The 6,000-nt window shown below is 55.6% G+C and overlaps 1 protein-coding gene across 1 annotated transcript in view; it reads right to left on the bottom strand.

Moving 5' to 3' along the window:
* LOC109876094 (mucin-5AC) overlaps positions 1-6,000 on the bottom strand; it is a 34,469-nt gene that overhangs the window by 10,697 nt on the left and 17,772 nt on the right. The window lies entirely within an intron of this gene.

Raw genomic sequence — 6,000 nt, 5'->3', positions numbered from 1 at the left:
GGTTCTCCTATCAGAATGGGAGCCTGCTGCTAACTGGTTCTCCTATCAGAACGGGGCCTGCTGCTACCTGGTTCTCCTATCAGAATGGGAGCCTGCTGCTACCTGGTTCTCCTATCAGAATGGGAGCCTGCTGCTAACTGGTTCTCCTATCAGAACGGGAGCCTGCTGCTACCTGGTTCTCCTATCAGAATGGGAGCCTGCTGCTACCTGGTTCTCCTATCAGAATGGGAGCCTGCTGCTACCTGGTTCTCCTATCAGAACGGGGCCTGCTGCTACCTGGTTCTCCTATCAGAATGGGGCCTGCTGCTACCTGGTTCTCCTATCAGAATGGGAGCCTGCTGCTACCTGGTTCTCCTATCAGAATGGGAGCCTGCTGCTACCTGGTTCTCCTATCAGAATGGGAGCCTGCTGCTACCTGGTTCTCCTATCAGAACGGGGCCTGCTGCTACCTGGTTCTCCTATCAGAATGGGAGCCTGCTGCTAACTGGTTCTCCTATCAGAATGGGGCCTGCTGCTACCTGGTTCTCCTATCAGAACGGGAGCCTGCTGCTACCTGGTTCTCCTATCAGAATGGGAGCCTGCTGCTACCTGGTTCTCCTATCAGAATGGGAGCCTGCTGCTACCTGGTTCTCCTATCAGAACGGGAGCCTGCTGCTACCTGGTTCTCCTATCAGAATGGGAGCCTGCTGCTACCTGGTTCTCCTATCAGAATGGGAGCCTGCTGCTACCTGGTTCTCCTATCAGAATGGGAGCCTGCTGCTACCTGGTTCTCCTATCAGAATGGGAGCCTGCTGCTACCTGGTTCTCCTATCAGAATGGGACCTGCTGCTACCTGGTTCTCCTATCAGAATGGGGCCTGCTGCTACCTGGTTCTCCTATCAGAATGGGAGCCTGCTGCTACCTGGTTCTCCTATCAGAATGGGAGCCTGCTGCTACCTGGTTCTCCTATCAGAATGGGAGCCTGCTGCTAACTGGTTCTCCTATCAGAACGGGAGCCTGCTGCTACCTGGTTCTCCTATCAGAATGGGAGCCTGCTTCTACCTGGTTCTCCTATCAGAATGGAAGCCTGCTGCTACCTGGCTCTCCTATCAGAATGGAAGCCTGCTGCTACCTGGTTCTCCTATCAGAACGGGAGCCTGCTGCTACCTGGTTCTCCTATCAGAACGGGAGCCTGCTGCTACCTGGTTCTCCTATCAGAACGGGGCCTGCTGCTACCTGGTTCTCCTATCAGAACGGGGCCTGCTGCTACCTGGTTCTCCTATCAGAACGGGGCCTGCTGCTACCTGGTTCTCCTGGTTCTCCTATCAGAATGGGAGCCTGCTGCTACCTGGTTCTCCTATCAGAATGGGAGCCTGCTGCTACCTGGTTCTCCTATCAGAATGGGAGCCTGCTGCTACCTGGTTCTCCTATCAGAATGGGAGCCTGCTGCTACCTGGTTCTCCTATCAGAATGGGACCTGCTGCTACCTGGTTCTCCTATCAGAATGGGGCCTGCTGCTACCTGGTTCTCCTATCAGAATGGGAGCCTGCTGCTACCTGGTTCTCCTATCAGAATGGGAGCCTGCTGCTACCTGGTTCTCCTATCAGAATGGGAGCCTGCTGCTAACTGGTTCTCCTATCAGAACGGGAGCCTGCTGCTACCTGGTTCTCCTATCAGAATGGGAGCCTGCTTCTACCTGGTTCTCCTATCAGAATGGAAGCCTGCTGCTACCTGGCTCTCCTATCAGAATGGAAGCCTGCTGCTACCTGGTTCTCCTATCAGAACGGGAGCCTGCTGCTACCTGGTTCTCCTATCAGAACGGGAGCCTGCTGCTACCTGGTTCTCCTATCAGAACGGGGCCTGCTGCTACCTGGTTCTCCTATCAGAACGGGGCCTGCTGCTACCTGGTTCTCCTATCAGAACGGGGCCTGCTGCTACCTGGTTCTCCTGGTTCTCCTATCAGAATGGGAGCCTGCTGCTACCTGGTTCTCCTATCAGAATGGGAGCCTGCTGCTACCTGGTTCTCCTATCAGAATGGGAGCCTGCTGCTACCTGGTTCTCCTATCAGAATGGGAGCCTGCTGCTACCTGGTTCTCCTATCAGAATGGGACCTGCTGCTACCTGGTTCTCCTATCAGAATGGGGCCTGCTGCTACCTGGTTCTCCTATCAGAATGGGAGCCTGCTGCTACCTGGTTCTCCTATCAGAATGGGAGCCTGCTGCTACCTGGTTCTCCTATCAGAATGGGAGCCTGCTGCTAACTGGTTCTCCTATCAGAATGGGAGCCTGCTGCTAACTGGTTCTCCTATCAGAACGGGGCCTGCTGCTACCTGGTTCTCCTATCAGAACGGGGCCTGCTGCTACCTGGTTCTCCTATCAGAATGGAAGCCTGCTGCTACCTGGTTCTCCTATCAGAATGGGAGCCTGCTGCTACCTGGTTCTCCTATCAGAACGGGGCCTGCTGCTACCTGGTTCTCCTATCAGAACGGGGCCTGCTGCTAAATGGTTCTCCTATCAGAACGGAGCCTGCTGCTACCTGGTTCTCATATCAGAATGGGAGCCTGCTGCTACCTGGTTCTCCTATCAGAATGGGAGCCTGCTGCTACCTGGTTCTCCTATCAGAATGGGAGCCTGCTGCTACCTGGTTCTCCTATCAGAACGGGGCCTGCTGCTACCTGGTTCTCCTATCAGAATGGAAGCCTGCTGCTACCTGCTTCTCCTATCAGAATGGGAGCCTGCTGCTACCTGGTTCTCCTATAAGAATGGGAGCCTGCTGCTAACTGGTTCTCCTATCAGAACGGGGCCTGCTGCTACCTGGTTCTCCTATCAGAACGGGGTCTGCTGCTACCTGGTTCTCCTATCAGAACGGGGCCTGCTGCTACCTGGTTCTCCTATCAGAATGGGAGCCTGCTGCTACCTGGTTCTCCTATCAGAATGGGAGCCTGCTGCTAACTGGTTCTCCTATCAGAACGGGGCCTGCTGCTACCTGGTTCTCCTATCAGAACGGGGCCTGCTGCTACCTGGTTCTCCTATCAGAACGGGGTCTGCTGCTACCTGGTTCTCCTATCAGAACGGGGCCTGCTGCTACCTGGTTCTCCTATCAGAACGGGGCCTGCTGCTACCTGGTTCTCCTATCAGAACGGGGCCTGCTGCTACCTGGCTCTCTTATCAGAACAGGGCCTGCTGCTACCTGGTTCTCCTATCAGAATGGGAGCCTGCTGCTAACTGGTTCTCCTATCAGAATGGGGCCTGCTGCTACCTGGTTCTCCTATCAGAACGGGGTCTGCTGCTACCTGGTTCTCCTATCAGAACAGGGCCTGCTGCTACCTGGTTCTCCTATCAGAATGGGAGCCTGCTGCTAACTGGTTCTCCTATCAGAACGGGGCCTGCTGCTACCTGGTTCTCCTATCAGAACGGGGCCTGCTGCTACCTGGTTCTCCTATCAGAACGGGGTCTGCTGCTACCTGGTCATCCTATCAGAATGGGAGCCTGCTGCTACCTGGTTCTCCTATCAGAATGGGAGCCTGCTGCTACCTGGTTCTCCTATCAGAATGGGAGCCTGCTGCTACCTGGTTCTCCTATCAGAACGGGGCCTGCTGCTACCTGGTTCTCCTATCAGAACGGGGCCTGCTGCTACCTGGTTCTCCTATCAGAACGGGGCCTGCTGCTACCTGGCTCTCTTATCAGAACAGGGCCTGCTGCTACCTGGTTCTCCTATCAGAATGGGAGCCTGCTGCTAACTGGTTCTCCTATCAGAACGGGGCCTGCTGCTACCTGGTTCTCCTATCAGAACGGGGCCTGCTGCTACCTGGTTCTCCTATCAGAATGGAAGCCTGCTGCTACCTGGTTCTCCTATCAGAACGGGAGCCTGCTGCTACCTGGTTCTCCTATCAGAATGGGAGCCTGCTGCTACCTGGTTCTCCTATCAGAACGGGGCCTGCTGCTACCTGGTTCTCCTATCAGAACGGGGCCTGCTGCTACCTGGTTCTCCTATCAGAACGGGGCCTGCTGCTACCTGGCTCTCTTATCAGAACAGGGCCTGCTGCTACCTGGTTCTCCTATCAGAATGGGAGCCTGCTGCTAACTGGTTCTCCTATCAGAACGGGGCCTGCTGCTACCTGGTTCTCCTATCAGAACGGGGTCTTCTGCTACCTGGTTCTCCTATCAGAACGGGGCCTGCTGCTACCTGGTTCTCCTATCAGAATGGGAGCCTGCTGCTAACTGGTTCTCCTATCAGAACGGGGCCTGCTGCTACCTGGTTCTCCTATCAGAACGGGGCCTGCTGCTACCTGGTTCTCCTATCAGAACGGGGTCTGCTGCTACCTGGTCATCCTATCAGAATGGGAGCCTGCTGCTACCTGGTTCTCCTATCAGAATGGGAGCCTGCTGCTACCTGGTTCTCCTATCAGAATGGGAGCCTGCTGCTACCTGGTTCTCCTATCAGAACGGGGCCTGCTGCTACCTGGTTCTCCTATCAGAACGGGGCCTGCTGCTAAATGGTTCTCCTATCAGAACGGGGCCTGCTGCTACCTGGCTCTCCTATCAGAACGGGAGCCTGCTGCTACCTGGTTCTCCTATCAGAATGGGAGCCTGCTGCTACCTGGTTCTCCTATCAGAACGGGAGCCTGCTGCTACCTGGTTCTCCTATCAGAAAGGGAGCCTGCTGCTACCTGGTTCTCCTATCAGAACGGGGCCTGCTGCTACCTGGTTCTCCTATCAGAATGGAAGCCTGCTGCTACCTGGCTCTCCTATCAGAATGGAAGCCTGCTGCTACCTGGTTCTCCTATCAGAACGGGAGCCTGCTGCTACCTGGTTCTCCTATCAGAACGGGGCCTGCTGCTACCTGGTTATCCTATCAGAACGGGGCCTGCTGCTACCTGGTTCTCCTATCAGAACGGGGTCTGCAGCTACCTGGTTCTCCTATCAGAACGGGGCCTGCTGCTACCTGGTTCTCCTATCAGAATGGGAGCCTGCTGCTACCTGGTTCTCCTATCAGAATGGGAGCCTGCTGCTAACTGGTTCTCCTATCAGAACGGGGCCTGCTGCTACCTGGTTCTCCTATCAGAACGGGGTCTGCTGCTACCTGGTTCTCCTATCAGAACGGGGCCTGCTGCTACCTGGTTCTCCTATCAGAATGGGAGCCTGCTGCTACCTGGTTCTCCTATCAGAATGGGAGCCTGCTGCTAACTGGTTCTCCTATCAGAACGGGGCCTGCTGCTACCTGGTTCTCCTATCAGAACGGGGCCTGCTGCTACCTGGTTCTCCTATCAGAACGGGGTCTGCTGCTACCTGGTCATCCTATCAGAATGGGAGCCTGCTGCTACCTGGTTCTCCTATCAGAATGGGAGCCTGCTGCTACCTGGTTCTCCTATCAGAACGGGGCCTGCTGCTACCTGGTTCTCCTATCAGAACGGGGCCTGCTGCTACCTGGTTCTCCTATCAGAACGGGGCCTGCTGCTACCTGGCTCTCTTATCAGAACAGGGCCTGCTGCTACCTGGTTCTCCTATCAGAACGGGGCCTGCTGCTACCTGGCTCTCCTATCAGAACGGGGCCTGCTGCTACCTGGTTCTCCTATCAGAAAGGGAGCCTGCTGCTACCTGGTTCTCCTATCAGAACGGGGCCTGCTGCTACCTGGTTCTCCTATCAGAATGGAAGCCTGCTGCTACCTGGCTCGCCTATCAGAATGGAAGCCTGCTGCTACCTGGTTCTCCTATCAGAACGGGAGCCTGCTGCTACCTGGTTCTCCTATCAGAATGGGAGCCTGCTGCTACCTGGTTCTCCTATCAGAACGGGGTCTGCTGCTACCTGGTCATCCTATCAGAATGGGAGCCTGCTGCTACCTGGTTCTCCTATCAGAATGGGAGCCTGCTGCTACCTGGTTCTCCTATCAGAACGGGGCCTGCTGCTACCTGGTTCTCCTATCAGAACGGGGCCTGCTGCTACCTGGTTCTCCTATCAGAACGGGGCCTGCTGCTACCTGGCTCTCTTATCAGAACAGGGCCTGCTGCTACCTGGTTCTCC

This window comes from Oncorhynchus kisutch, linkage group LG28 (genome assembly GCF_002021735.2).
Source record: "Oncorhynchus kisutch isolate 150728-3 linkage group LG28, Okis_V2, whole genome shotgun sequence".
In the NCBI taxonomy this organism is placed as follows: domain Eukaryota; kingdom Metazoa; phylum Chordata; class Actinopteri; order Salmoniformes; family Salmonidae; genus Oncorhynchus; species Oncorhynchus kisutch.
Note: the sequence above shows the minus strand (reverse complement) of the source record. Positions and strands in the feature narration are given on the sequence as shown.